This window comes from Megalobrama amblycephala, linkage group LG19 (assembly GCF_018812025.1).
Source record: "Megalobrama amblycephala isolate DHTTF-2021 linkage group LG19, ASM1881202v1, whole genome shotgun sequence".
In the NCBI taxonomy this organism is placed as follows: domain Eukaryota; kingdom Metazoa; phylum Chordata; class Actinopteri; order Cypriniformes; family Xenocyprididae; genus Megalobrama; species Megalobrama amblycephala.
In genome coordinates, this window is record NC_063062.1 from 8,390,515 (window position 1) to 8,403,951 (window position 13,437).

General features: G+C 37.7%; 1 protein-coding gene and 1 long non-coding RNA gene across 3 annotated transcripts in view; both read left to right on the forward strand.

The window, feature by feature from the left end:
* Positions 1-13,437, forward strand: part of cdh13 (cadherin 13, H-cadherin (heart)) — a 421,886-nt gene that overhangs the window by 14,842 nt on the left and 393,607 nt on the right. The window lies entirely within an intron of this gene.
* LOC125253917 lies at positions 5,408-7,305 on the forward strand. Its single transcript, XR_007181570.1, has 3 exons — positions 5,408-5,842; positions 6,721-6,782; positions 7,005-7,305. It is a non-coding gene; the product is annotated as an uncharacterized LOC125253917 (long non-coding RNA).

Consider the following 13,437-nt stretch of genomic DNA (forward strand, 5'->3'; position numbering starts at 1 on the left):
ACACGTTTAGTCTTATTGTTTAAATCTAATCTTCTTGATTTTTTTTTTTTTTTGCGAGTACCATGCTTTTACCATGCTTCAGAGAAAAACACTATTTAGTCAAGTAGCTAACATAGCATAATCAGATGCAGCTTTATTTTTAGTAACAGTAATACAGCATTTTCTCCATCTTACAACTTATTTTAAAATGAATTGCATGCCATTTATCAACACAAACCATCTAGTATTTAATATGATATTCTAAAATCGATCTAGCTTACTGCAGTGTGTCTCAAACAAGTGTCTCACAGCAGCCACCGAGTGAAAGCACAGAGTAACGTTATAACATCATTTTTAACTCTCTCAAATGTATCTAATATGATAAACAGAGCTGCGTTACCTCATACTCATGACCGGAAAAGCGGAAGCAGCGCTGGCGACTGTGTCATAATAAAAGTTCCGCTGCTCAAAGGCGTGTGTTGCGCAATCGCTCCAGCGGCCTCGTTCAGCTCCCACAACACTCGGTCCTGCTCTGCTTCATACTACAGTAACATTAATAATCGCATCCATGAACATGATTTCTTCCCGAGTCCTATCCCTATTCTTTTGCACCGTCCGTTCTGGTGAAGACCACATGTCCCAAGATTCCACGCTCAAACTTGGCGTCATCAAGCTACGCCTTTGTTTTGAATAGGCCTCTAGCGACCTCTAGTGGACAAAAATCCTACATACTGCACCTTTAAAGTCCCCATGAAATTTTTTTGACTTTTAGTATGAAAATGTTAGCCTTACTGTTAACTATAAGCTAGCGTGCTCCAAAACAATTACAAAATTTGCAAAGTTATAAAATCGGTCACTTGTTCACACATTTACTATTTTCTACATGGTGAATGGAACATAGTGGACTATATAGGAGATACGAAACAATTAAGACAGTGTAAATATGCTTTCCATTGGGGCGAATGAAGTCTGGTTTCACATTAGCGTCATGCGAACTGCCGCAGCGCGCACAGTGTGCTCCGGTCCAGAGACACAATAGCGCAGAGCAGATCATATGCATGAGACCAGAAAACATATCGGACCCATTCGAATTCTGCACAGAATGCTATTTTAGAGATTAGGAGTAGAAACGGTTAGAGATTAGAAGGAAACTGAGGCTTTACCAAGCTCAACAGCTCTGGCCAATCTGTGATATAAACTAAAAGCTATTGGCTATTTTAAAAAAGGGGAGGGGCTGTATGATATGTCCCGCCCTGTCTTCCTGTTTCAGTGGAAATTACATCAACACATTGAATAATGCTACGCAGTTCAAGGCACTTCAGTGGGCCTTTAATTTTAATATTAATATTTTATGTATTTAATTTAATTTATATACTGTACCATAAAATACCTCGTACTCCAAGGTATTTCAAAGAATTCAGTGGTATTACCATAGTGTATATATATATATATAAAAAGCTACCTTGGTATTACTGTGAAGTGAAAATGTACTGAAGGAGAACTAAAGGGATAGAGAAAAAAGAAAAAAAGGCAGAGGTTATACAGGGGAGAGTATTTCTTCTGTACGACCGCCTGCAGGTGATGGGCGGAAAGCTTGATTGGGAGAAGGTGAATTGTGGCTCTGCAATGAGTCCTGACAGGCACATCTTTCAGCCACAGATTTACCTACCATCTTACCTATGCAGGGTGGAAGACAATCCAGTGGAACCAATGAATATTTATATGGCAGACGATGGGATGTTTGATTAGGGGGGTATGCTGGACTTTCTCTAACTGTTTGGAAGTGAGCTGGAAGGGAAAAGAAATAACCTGACCATTTTCCTTTTTTTTTTTTTTTTTTTGGAGAAAGGTCATTTATACATGCTGCCTGGAGGCGAGCACACAACTGACAGCATTGAAATAAATCCATGAGCAACTCTTTACCTGTGCACAAAAAATTGCTTAAATAAAAGCATAATGGCCGTGGTGTCAAATAAAAGCTTTAACCTTACACTTTTTAGCCTGATTTCCATTTTTGCCACCTTGCATTACTTTACTGTACACCTCATCCTCCAAGTAATTTACTTGGCTATCTACTTCATTGTTAGCAGAGAGATTAAGATAATTCCTGCACAGATTTTGTATAGCACAGGTGTTTCTGGGAAGGCATCCAAAGCCCAAACGATATCCACGGCCCTCTCATCGTTATGGTGTAGTAATAAGGCCTCCGCATTGATTATTTTTATTAAACTTTAGTCATGATTTTCACCCATATTTGACCCTTCACCTCTAATGTTGTTTACACATTCAAAGCATTTCAACCGCACGTAAGTTGTGAGGAAATTATGCTGGTGCTGTTTCAGATTTCAGAGCCCATTGCATTTTCAAAGCAAGAGCTACATTTTGTCAATACTGCTTTTTTCCTCAGGCTTGGTGTTGATTTTTAGGGTTTTATGGTTGACCAACAAGACAAAGATAAAGGATGGATTTTATTTTCAGAGGATATGTTGGGCTGCTAAATCCATACTTTTAATATATATATATATATATATATATATATATATATATATATATATATATATATATATATATATATATATATATATAAGGGTTGGGCAAAAGTCAGAATTTATCCATTAAAACTGTCAAATAAGACCTTGTCAAGCCAACATTCAACATTCTTGACAAACTTTTCTTGTATAGTTACTGTTAAGATAATTTCTTTGAATTTCAGTTAATTCTACAACCTTTGTACATTCAAATTCGAATTGCTGTTCTGATCCTGTTTAAATTCGGGAATTGATTTGGAATTTAAAAAGCAATCTGAATTAATCCAAAAATTAATCTGAATTAATTCCTAATTAATAAAATTTTGAACCATTTCTAATATGTATTCCTCACCCCCCCACTTTTATTTAAATAGAATGTCATATAAAATCTTTCAGATTAATGCTAGTTACTTTCAGTTCCAATTTACACTGAATCTTGATATAAAATAATTTGATCAAATAATAAGAAAATGTTAGAATTTCTAGAATGATTGACTATGAGAGAGACAGCCGTACAATTAATATAATGGGCTTTATTTCTTGTGCTATTATTAATCTCACAGGTGACACAGTGGTTATACCTAATGCATTTTTAGTAGAGTGCAAATTTGATGCATTGGATAAAATCACATAAGTGATGCATAACTGAAATGGATTAGCTGGCAATCCAATGGTGTCTTTTTCTGCAGAGTAATGGAATGTAAATGCACTGATTGAGACAGCACCTCTCACTTCTGTCGTCTTTTTCCAAATGTTTTTGAAAAGGGAGATTAAAGAAAAAAAAAAAGAGCTGTTGTTTGATGTTCCGCTCTCGTTATTGTTTTCTGTTGTGGTTTTTATCGCAACAACAGGAGCACAGGGCTAATAGTCAGCCCCGCCACAGGGAATAACAAATCACACTCGTGTTTGAGTTGGTGTGTGGCTGCATAAAGACTCCGTATTTTAACAGTTCCAGTGCTGTAGAAGGGCCTTCATGCTTTAAAGATGCAGGAGTTTGGGCTTAGAGAGATAGAGAGATGTTCATTGGATAGGTTATTGGATGAGAGACAAAGACTTTCCGCAGTAATTTGAGCTTTGATGTTAAAGTTTATAGAAACTACGGCCTAGGCCACACATATACAGGTATTTTTATAAACAGAGTTTTTCCTCTGTTTTTAAAAAAGTTGCGTTCACATGAAAATGCAAAAACACGGTATGAAGCGCTGTCAAGAGCATGGTGGCGATATAACCCTAACTGAAGAAGATGAGGCTTCAGGTAATTGCGGAGTGTAGAAGGAAATCTCCTTTGTTTGACCATCCAAATATGGATGAAATTAGGAATCAGTGGTTAAGATTAATTTATAACGCTGTTTCTATTCAACCCAAATGTTAGCTTGTGTACAGCACATTTTATTGAGGACAGATTCCTGAACCTGGCAGTGTACAACACTGGCTTACACACCTAAATAAATTAGAAATATACATTTACATTTATTAATTTAGCAGACACTTTTATCCAAAGCGACTTATGCTGGGTTCAGATTACACGATATCAGCCCAATTTTGGCGCGTTGTGGAAATTCGTAAACAACAATGGGCGTCGGGAGCAAGAATCGATCATTTCATCTTGTATAGTGTGTCATAGTAGGCGACAACAGATGCTGTGTCTGCGACACTTCACAACAGAAAAACCAGAATGTTTCTTTTTTTAATTTCTATCACATCTGTGACGTTGACCAATAGGAGCACTTTCAGACACAGCTTTCAGCTCTTGTGAAGTCGCTAGTTCCGCCTTCTCAATGACATCACACACATCACTAAAGACGGCTAGTGATGATTGGTCAGGATGCTACGTGTAGACTTGTTTCTTGTCCACAACGTAACAAGAATTTAAGAGTCAAAAACGTATAATCTGACAAGTGACTATCATAATTCATCTTAAGAAAGCAGTAAACATGAGAAGCGCCAGTAATATAAAGTTTCAGTCATCGTTCAAGATAGTACAAGCTAGAACAGGGAGAGATTATGAAAGAGTGAGAGCATAGATGAAGGAATAGTAAAAGCATATTTTTTTTAAGCAGAATGCAGTTAAGTGCTCACAGAAGAGATGAGTTTTCAGCTGTTTCTTGAAAATTGTGAGGGACTCAGCTGTCTGAATGGGGTTTGGAAGATCATTCCACCATCAAGAAACAGTGAACAAAAACGTCCTTGAGAGTGATTTTGTGCTTCTCTGCAATTGAAGCACGAGGCGCCGCTCACTTACCGACTGCTAGCTTCTGGAGGGGATGTAGACTCGTAAGAGAGCAGAGGTAGGAGGGTGCAGGGCCGTGGCTGTTCTGTAGGCAAGCACCAATGTTTTGACCTTAATGCGAGCCGCAAACGGAAGCCAATGCAGCAATGCTGCTGTGTTTTGAATCATTTGCAGAGGTTTGTTTGCACATGTTTGAAGTCCAGCAAGAAGAGCATTACAATAGTCCAGCCTAGAAATGACAACTGCCTGGGCGAGAAGCTGTGTTGCATGCTTTGTTGGGAAGAGCCTAATCTTCCTAATGTTTTGTGGTGCAAACCTGCATGATCGTGCTGTTTTTGCAATGTGATCTTTAAAGGTCAGCTGATCATGAAGGATTACTCCAAGATTCCTGGCCAAACTTGATGGGATTATCGTTGATGAAAGCTGGATGGTAAACTGGTGCTGCACTGATGGAGTGGCTGGGAAGATGAGCAGCTCTGTTTTAGCTTTATGTTAATATACACTTAAGTATTTTTTTTTAAACTCTATTTTATGTTGTCACCAGGCCTGGACTGGTAATCTGGCATACCGGGCAAATGCCCGGTGGGCCGACGCGCTTGGGGGCGGGGCCGCGATATGATATGATTTTTTTTTTTTTTAATAAACATAAAATTGGCCAACGATCGGCCCATAAAGCAGGGACAGCGGCCCATTGGTTCATTTTCCATATTGACACTGGGCTGGCCCAATCACATCTCTTAACAGACTCCACCCCGTCCCCTCTGTTTCGTGTGTCAGGTCAGATCAGATGCAGTGGCTCAGAGCCAAAACATCTGTGGATTAGGAGGATGGAGAAACAAAAGCGCAAGTGCAAGGGGGTGCGGAGAAGTTGCGGGCAAATTTTTTTTTTTAAAAATGTAGAGGTCGATGCCTCAAACGTGCAAAAATTACTGACATGTTTAGTGCGGTTACTGTAGCTTCAGTTTCCAAACCTACAGTACCTGACGACGTGCAAAAACAGGTGAACATAGAAGAACATGGAGACACCTGTCAGGCAGAGGAGCAGCAGGTGTCTGACAGTGAAGTCAGTGAGGGACAGAGTAAGCAGGAGAGTATAATAGAAGCGGTAAGCAGGGTAGTTACATGATTAACAGCGAGGGACTAACGATGCGACGACAACAATGATGATGCTTTACCTAAATTAATGAATATTATAAGACAACATAATCGTCGTCGTTATTATGAAGTCAGACTGTCACCTACTGCACTGTTCACTCAGTCAGCTAAAGTCAAATAGCACATCAAAAGCTATTTTGCACTGTTTTTTGTAGCTAGCAGTGTGCCCTTGTAGCTATCAGAGTTCACTTATGCAGTAACGGCCCTTCTCATTAACTAGAAAAACCTGAAATGATGCAATCTGATTTAAAAAAAAAAAAAAATATTCAGGTTATTATTATAATGTAATATTACTGATGATGTGTTTATTTCTCAACGAGACTATAGGTGTCTATTTATAGCTGTTAGTCGTGATGATGGTCTACTAGATCTCACTTTTCAGCTATAAAAAGTTATGTTTTGTAGCTCTTGTACTCTGGTATGAACACTTGACTTGATTTGACAAGTGAATAACATGAATATAACTTTATTAGGACGTTTTTTTGTGAGTAATTTGGTAGTATAGTTTTCTTTTTCATTGTTTTTAATGGGGAGTATCTAAAGAATGAGAGGTAAATGTTTGACACTTAAAGAGGGGTTTGTGCTCTTTAAAACAAAGTATATTTGTAAGTGTAAATGATTTCTGCTGTTTCATTGAAAAAAAAATATCTCTTTATAGAATTATCAGTATTTTACATCCATGTTCTAAGGGTTAAGTAGCTCTTATAACATGTAGCACATTATAAAATATGTGCATCTATCTACACATTGTTATAGATTAAAGATACTGGTATGGTGATCATTTAACTCATTCAGTTATTCTCTTCCCTCTCCCTTTCTCTCTCTCAGGATGCCCTCATTATTGTGGTTCATTGTTCATAGTTTTTGAGGGTGTTCAGAGGGCCATGCAAGTAAGTATAAAATATGCACTGCAAAAAAGGGGTGTCTAAAAACAAGATTAAAAACACTAAGGGAAAAGATACTCAAAATAAGTGAAATTATCTGTCAATGCAGCAAGATTTCACAATTTCAGCAATTTCACTTGACAAGATTTCTTGAATTAAGATATAATGCAAAGTTAAACACTTAAAATAAGAATTTTTTCCTGATCTTTGCTGTCCATTGGTGTGTAGGCCCTACTCCACTGCCACCTTTGATCACCAGAGAGTCAGTCAAGAGAGAGTGAGTACACTGGTCCACTTGCACTTACTACTCAGCTTTGTAGGGGCTTTCGGGAATGAAACAGTAGGTATGCATATTTACAGGGACCGCAAGGAAGGTGTACTCGTGGGTGGTGTCCGACCGATTGTGGTGGGCCGGTCTGAGCAAAAATGCCAGGGCCATTTTTTTGTCCCAGTCCAGCCCTGGTTGTCACTGTTATAACATTGTATCTGAAAGGGAGTTACAAAAATTGATCATCTGCATTTTTTAGAATCTGACATTGACTCAAACTGATTTTTAACTGAGTGTTTACAATTGTTTTAGAAGTTTTGGAAGCTAATCTTGCAATTATGGTAAGGGGCGTTACATTTCTGACACGCTTGAGGTGTTTGGCCAATCAGAATGCACTGGGTCACCTGGCCAATCAGAGTACTCTGTGCTTTTCAGAAGGAGTTGCTTTAAATCAGCATGTTTCAGACAGACTGGGAATAGAGGTACTGCAATAATGCACAGAATGTGAAAAAGAGCATTAAAGCATGTTAACCTGTTCTATTACAATAAATAAACAAAATAATGAACTTTTAAAGGTGCCCTAGAACTTCTTTTTAAAAGATGTAATATACATCTAAGGTGACCCCTGAATGTGTCTGTGAAGTTTCAGCTCAAAATACCCCATAGATTTTTATAAATTCATTTTTTTAACTGCCTATTTTGGGCCATCATTAACTATGCACCGATATATAGGTTGCGGCCCCTTTAAATCTCCCGCTCCCCCTCCCCCGGAGCTCGCGCTTGCCTTGAACAGCATAAACACAGTTTACACAGCTAATATAACCCTCAAAATGGATCTTCACAAGATGTTCGTCGTGCATGCTGCTTGCATACATCGGATCATGTAAGTATAGTATTTATTTGGATGTATTACATTTGATTCTGAATGAGTTTGAGGCTATGCTGCGTGGCTAAAGCTAACATTACACACTGTTGGAGAGATTTATAAAGAATGAAGTTGTGTTTATGAATTATACAGACTGCAAGTGTTTAAAAATGAAAATAGCGACGGCTCTCTTGTCTCCGTGAATACAGTAATAAACGATGGTAATCTGCCATTTTTCGCTATTGTTCTTGCTTGCTTACCTAGTCTGATGATTCAGCTGTGCAGATCCAGACGTTCTGCCCTTGTCTAATGGCTTGATCATGGGCTGGCATATGCAAATATTGGGGGCGTACACCCCGACTGTTACGTAACAGTTGGTGTTATGTTGAGATTCGCCTGTTCTTCGGAGGTCTTTTAAACAAATGAGATTTATATAAGAAGGAGGAAACAATGGAGTTTGAAACTCAGTGTATGTCTTTTCCATGTACTGTACTCTTGTTATTCAACTATGCCAATATAAATTCAATATTTAATTCTAAGGCACCTTTAAAATAGCATCATATGATGCTTTAAATTTTTGGATGAACTCCCTAAACACTCCTGAATTGTTCAGAGATATTATCATGATGTAGGCAAAGTTCCAACGTGATATCCAGTAGTATTCACTTTAGGTTTTACTTGTAGCTCTCAGGAGTGTTTTTGGGAAAAGGTTCTTAAGGGATACTTCAGAGAAATTCCAAAGAGACCCAGTTCAGCGCCCTGTGGCACTCCTTCAAATGGCTGTGTCTGGAAAGATGAGAGAGCACATCCAAGAGAAATCCTGGTGTTTGTGAGCAAGAAGACAGGGGCAGAGAGACAGACCGACAGGGTCTCTGAGGTTTGATGAGCCACTTCTAGCCACTGGGAAAGAGCAAGGGAATTCCACGGGGAGGCTGTTGCCATCCTATCTCAGAGAAGAGGTCAGGTAAAGTGAATCTTGTGTGTGTACGTGTTGGGGAAAACATAGTTAGGGCGGTGTGAAAGGATGGTCCAAGGGGATTGCTGATTAGACTGTAAGAGAGTCTGGAGTGTGTCTGGGTTTTTAGCGTCTCTATGCAGCCAAGTTTGAGCTCCAATCCCCTGAGACCCATATTAGGCGGCGAGAGAAATATAAACCAACAACACTTAGCCTCTTCATGGACACTTTACTGTGATGTGTCACATTGTATAGCATAGTTGGACAACTCGTAGGTTATAAGAAATGAATGTGAGCGGACACAGTTGCAGAGTGGACAGCAAATATAAAGCACAGCAGTTGAAGACCTCCCTGAAGGTGACTTTTTTAGGGATATAAACTCATTACTTTCCAGTAAGCTGTGGAAAAAACATAATTAGCAATAAAAACACATATCTATACTGATAAAAGTGTGTCTTATGAAAAAGAGACTGCAGGCAGTAACCAAGGTGATGTGTATGTCTTTGGCATGTAAATTATGATTGAATGTTTTCCCTTGAGCTTTTTGCTGTAGCATCTGAAGTAAATTGCCCTGAAAAGACAACTCCTGAATGTATAGGGACTGTATGCAAAAGTTTAACAACACATCAAATGAAGTGACATTAATGTGTTTGCAGTTGACACTACTTAGAAAATATCAAAGAAGCTAGCTGAAACACTGACATGCAGAGGGCGTGATTCTGTCATTCATATCAATTTTACGGCTATATAAGCTCTTCATGTTTTACACCGTTTTAATAGCGGATCTGTTTTTGTTTGTTGGTTGACGGTTACTCTTGGACTGCTTGCCAATTAGAGTCCATCATCTCTCAAACTGTTACGTGCTACGTGCGGAAAGAAATGCATATATAAAAATAAAAAAATGATTATTAATCTCAATTCCTCCTTCAATATTGGTTCCCCTGGCATTTTTATTAAGGCATGTTCTGCCAAAACCACCCACATCAGTGAATGTCCTTAACACTTGTGTCTCACTCTTCATTTTCACTGCCTTTTTGTTATCCTCCATTCTCTCCGTCCTCCCACTCCCATGTTCTTGCTGACCTCCGTAATCATTGCATCGTGGTGCCACCTGTCCAGTTCAAACGTCGTTCTTATGGAAAAGACTGATATGCACCACACTGTTGGTTACTATGGCAAAAATAAAGCTCTACATAGCCTCAGGGAAAAGGCTTCCACTTTGACTTTGAAGCTCTTTTCACTTCATATTTGTGTCTCCAAGCAAACTATACAATATTATACTGAACCGTGAGAGGTAAGAAATTAGAGTCACAAGAGAAAATAGTAGTACTTACCTGCAGGCATATTTTGTTAGGATAAAAATCACTAGTGATCATTAGAATACTTTTATGTCTTCCAAGACATTTAATTTTTAAGGCACTAGACTATCCTGATGCAATTTCCCATAATTTAGGCAATACCAGAATGCATTGTGAGGAGGTCAATATATTTGTTATGTGCATTCTAGATATGCCTGTTTCTTTTAGTACAAGTAAAGACTTTGATTAAAATTTGTTCAAATGAATAAACATTAAATAATTTGACATGCTCTGTTTTTTAATGATGATTAGAGTCATGCATCATAATATGGAGTCTCTCATGTTCTTCACTTGAGGAGCGCTATTGGTGTGGAATGGATGAGTGAGTATTAACGGAATTGCTGCCTATGTAGAGTGTTTCAAATCAGACTCTAATGGGGTTTCATTTCAGTTAGTTCCATAGACTGTATAAAACATGGATGTAGAATCCGTGACGTCTGTGACGTCACCTGTAAGTTTCTGAAGAGCATTTTTGAAGCCTAAAGTGGGCGGAGCCAGCTGTCACCATCTTGGCGTGTGTCACCGCACGTCACTCCTAGTTAACTGAAAATGGGGTGCGTGGGTGGAGCAGAGGTGCCTGGCTGCTGAAACCACACCCGCCTAGCTTGATGTGATTACGTTAGCTCAGGCTAAGGAGCTATCGATCTATCTTAGATACTATATAAAATATTAATAAAGATAACAAATTATACATCATTTGAAAGTTCTAAGGGTTGTACGGTGTCTGTTTTACAATATAGATGCTCCAGCAACAGTAATATTGTAAATTAACTTCATACTTTTGTAATGAAATGGCGGTTACAAGATGAATCCAATCTGTCGCACTTGGGTGAAATGGCCATGATAAACATCCATTGAAAAACATCCAATAGCACTTTTTGTCCACAAAAGTGTTAAATCCATGAAATATTGATATATTGTCCATTGTTTGCATCATATTTCTTCTGAACGATCTGCTGTCCATCATCGTTCTTCAAGAAATTATGCAATCTGAGCACCGTTTAAAGTTTCTTGAAAAAAATGTATAGGATCATATACATTAGACTCTCACAAACAAATGAGTCCACTTCCAAAATATATTTTTAAAAATAGTGCAGCAGTTTTAGTTATAATATCCAAGCAGTGCGGATTTTGTGGTGTCTTGATAGGCATACTCTCCAGCCATTGTCATTGTAGTAAATCTGACAGACGCAACTTTTAGCCATTGCCAAGACGATCCAACAATGATGTCAAGTTCAGCAACTGGAATTAGCTGATCCACCTGTCACTCAAGTGGCCACACCCTTAATTATGCAGAACTTTAAGGCGTAATATAATTTAAACGGATGAGTTATACAAAAATTTACCCCCTCACAGTTGTCATGAAGGGGAAAATTAGCTAAATTGACCAAAACCACTTTTTGTACCAGGCTTTAAACATTTTTCTGTATTTTAATGCATCTATGGTGGACACGGTCTATCCGTGTTGGTTTCAAGAGAGAGAACGGAAGGTTGCCGCTTGGTTAGTTCCTGCACTGCTCACTAAATTTTGTAACAGAGAATGTAGTGTATGCTCAATTTACACATCCTATTTTGTGAAAATGTCTATCCCAGTAATTTATATATTTGCCTTTGTCATTATACCAAAGCAAATTATTATAAATAAAAATGAGTTTACATGTCTTTGTCTGCCCTATTTTTTACTCAAACTTTCAGTCCTTTAGTCCAAACTTCCAAGACTCGAGTTTGGTCGTCCTTTAGAAGCAAGGTAACTTTCTCAGGATAGGTTTGGCTTTCACTTTTTTATGTGTTCAGTGTGAGCTAAAACATTTGGAAAGAGTCAGAGCATTTCCAGGCTGGCTCAGCTGTATGCTTTCTCTCAGGTGAGTGAAACGCAAACTTTCAGTCGACCCCAAAAAGGGACTCATGTTTGAAAACCCCTGGTCAGAGGTGGGACAAAGTCATTGTTATGCAAGTCACAAGTAAGTCTCAAGTCTTTGCCCTCGAGTCCCGAGTCAAAGATGAGGCAAGTCCCGAGTCGAGTCAAAAGTCAAAGCCAACAAGTCTCAAGTCGAGTCCAAAGTCCTACCATTTTAGTTTCGAGTCATTTCAAGTCCTCTTACCACAGAAATAAAATTTATACAAATCATGTATGTCTGTAAGATTTGTATTTATTTAAACCTCTTTTTATACAATGACATTAATCAAATACAGTAAAAAACAGAAAATTTAAATTTTCACAAAAAATGCTTGTATTTCAACAGCATATTGCACTAGAACAATGCACAGCAGCTTCAGTCCTGTATTGTATTGACCTCATATTGCAAAACAGTTTAACTTTCAAATAGACATGGGTCCTTTTAGCCTAAACTTAGGGCTAACTTAAACATGTCATCAATAAAATAAGGTGACCAGATTTCTGAAATGGAAACCGGGGACATTTCCTATTTGAGTGGTCAAAATATCACCAAAATCTCATTTGTTATTAACTATTAATAAAAAACGGGGACAATACATTTTGGAAGGTTTTTGTTTTTTAATTGTTCACTGTAAACCCTAATAAGTTGAGACTATTCAAATGATTTGAGGAAAGTGATTCCCTCAGTTCAATTGAGTAATGGGATAATGTGGTCTTTTCACTGAATTAACTTAAATGGTTAAGTACAGATAACTTGAAAGGTAAATATGGGTTCCCTATATCATTACATTAATAATAATTATGAATTAATTTTATTATTAGGATTTTTGGTCTGGTTTTAATACAATTCACCAAAAAACTATTACACTACTAACCAGGCCTAACTAAAAAAAGTATTACACTATTTTGAAAAAACACATTACAAAATTAAAACAACATAAATATGAGATAAGATAAATAAAATAGCATTTAACAAATATTTTTAACATTTATTATTGAATGTAATATTTTCATTTTCATGAGCTGTACAGAAATTACAACTTTTTAAACGTTTAACTATTATTTTGCATTTTAGACTCATTTTGAACACTAAGTAAGTTGCAAGTGTATTATTATTTTAATATAATTGTTTTATTTATTCATATCTGAGTGTACCTTCACCTCGTGATACAGTTAAGACGTGTGTGGAAATTGCTGCTTTGTGACTGAGGACGTTTAAATTGTCCAAAACAATCCAGCACCCTGTTGAAGCCCTGTTATAAAACACAAAACCGTATTACTTTAATTTAACATGAATAGTTAGTATGTTACTACCTTA